Here is a 2,360-nt window from a genome sequence, read left to right on the forward strand (position 1 = left end):
TGGAGTCAAACTCCGTTCCATTTGTATTTGTCTCTGACCTGCGAGTGGCATATGTCTCTCTCGAAACCATGTACGAAAGTTCCAAGTAGGACGGGAGGACGCATTTTTTTGCTGTCAATATGATGAGAATATTAAATGTATGTTTAGTTCACAAATATTACGAGGAAAACGGTTATATAACATAAAACGGCATTATACTACATGTTACTGATGAAACATTAAAAGGTTAAGTGTTATTGTTATCATCATCATCATCATCATCACATCATCTCTGTACGTCGTCCCTTTTTCAGCAGATGTACGAATAATGCGATTAGCTCTTCAATTTGAACTCACTGATTTACTATGTGATGTCAAATGAAAGCTAGATGTAAGGACTTGACAAATGTTGAACTTTCAAATCTTTGCCAAAAAATAAATATCCGAAGCTTCGTTCTTTCGCTTGCTCTGTTGAAGCCATGTTCGCTACAACTTACGTTTGTGGAAAATTATTTTCAACAATTAAAATAGTAAAAACCAAATTTAGATCACGACTGACAGACCAATACCTTCATCATCAACTACGACTGACAGCAAGAGACATAAGTCCTGATTTTGAAACTTTGTCACAGAGACATTCTGAAGACAATTAATTTTAGGTTGTGATATTGTTCATTTCTTTCTTCGTTACACGTACTAAACATTAGTTTGTAGCCTTGTACTGTATAAAATTAGATTTAAGTGCTTGACATAAGAAAAATGAAAATCCGTTACTAAGTCAGACAGTTGGTTCAGTTCCCCTTCGGTTGTCCGCCTCCCTCCATATGTGCTATGCACGTTGCAGGTTACACAGTGGCTTGGCGCACGATCGCATTTTCGCCATGGCTGCACTACAGCATCGACTCGAAAAATTCATTTTCACTGCTTATAATTAAAAAAAATAATAAAATAGAAGTAGTAGCTTATAATTTAAAAAATGGCACAGAAAACTTTGTCTTACACAGTCTTTTATTCACCACAGACCTGAGCGGGGTTTTATTTTGAACTCATGCACATTTCGGATTCAGCCAGCTTATCGCTGATTTATAGCAGTAACCCTCGGTTAGTTTCTGTGACCTACATGACTTCTGATCTCCCGTCAGGGTGAAAAGTCCATTTCCAATGGTTTGCCGTTAAGGCATGAATTTATTGCAACCGATGAGAGAGGATGTTCCGCGAGAGTGATGGCCAGGAGGGTCACCTTTAGTTTAATGCTCAGGCTGAACCAGCGAGAGGTCGGCTTTGCTAGACTCTGGCGCTTATTTTCGATTCAAAATAAAACCAGCAATTCTGGGAGTAGGACACCATGATATCTGGAGCTGCGTATTGGCTATAGACCCTATCGTCGGAAGGTCTATTCATTTCAGAGACTGTAAGACAAGTGTTAAATTTTGAAAACCACTAGAAACTCACTATTTAACATATTTGTTAGTGTTGTGGGATTTAATCGATTAATCTAACTGATTAATCGATCAGTTTCTGTTGTAAGATTAATCGATCAAAAATATTTAATCGAATAACCGAGTCGATTAAAATTAATCGATTGTAGTTGATAATTATTATTTTGTTAATATAAACTCATGCTAAAAATTCCGACAATCTTAGCATGCAGGCTTTCACGGCCGGTGTCTAGTTGAAACAGAGCTTCCGGGCTAAGATGCCGTGGTCTACTGGTGCTGACGTTACCAGACGTTTCGTCTACTTCTACGGCAGACATCTTCAGTGGTTCGGTATCCTCGGTCGAAGTCTTCTGCTCGGGATACCTGTAGCAACCTGATCAGTTGCTACAGGTATCCCGAGCAGAAGACTTCGACCGAGGATACCGAACCACTGAAGATGTCTGCCGTAGAAGTAGACGAAACGTCTGGTAACGTCAGCACCAGTAGACCACGGCATCTTAGCCCGGAAGCTCTGTTTCAATTCCGACAATGTTTCTCTCTCGGAAATTTCTTACTTAAAAGCACAGTAGCACTGCTATGTTATAACTATAAACTAGGTAGCGTAGGAAAAATCTTTGCACAAACACTTCAGAAAGAGATGGAGATATGAGGACAGTGACCTAGTCTACCTCTATTGAAAGTTGAAACACAATTCGAAACGCATATTAAGTTTTATGGTTTTCCAAGAAAACTTTCACCTTGTTGTCAGCTCATGTTCCTAGCATATGAAATACATACTTTTCTGGGATTCGTCCCCCTCATCCCTTATAAAATAGCCATGTCTACACTGTGTGCAAGTGAGAGCGTAACTACCTTCTTCTCTTTCTAAAAACTGGTAATTCGATTACAATGGGGGCCATTCTTCTGTTTCGACCGCTGTACTTTTGCAGTGTGCAGTTTCTG

This window comes from Periplaneta americana, chromosome 7, assembly GCF_040183065.1.
Source record: "Periplaneta americana isolate PAMFEO1 chromosome 7, P.americana_PAMFEO1_priV1, whole genome shotgun sequence".
Taxonomy (NCBI): domain Eukaryota; kingdom Metazoa; phylum Arthropoda; class Insecta; order Blattodea; family Blattidae; genus Periplaneta; species Periplaneta americana.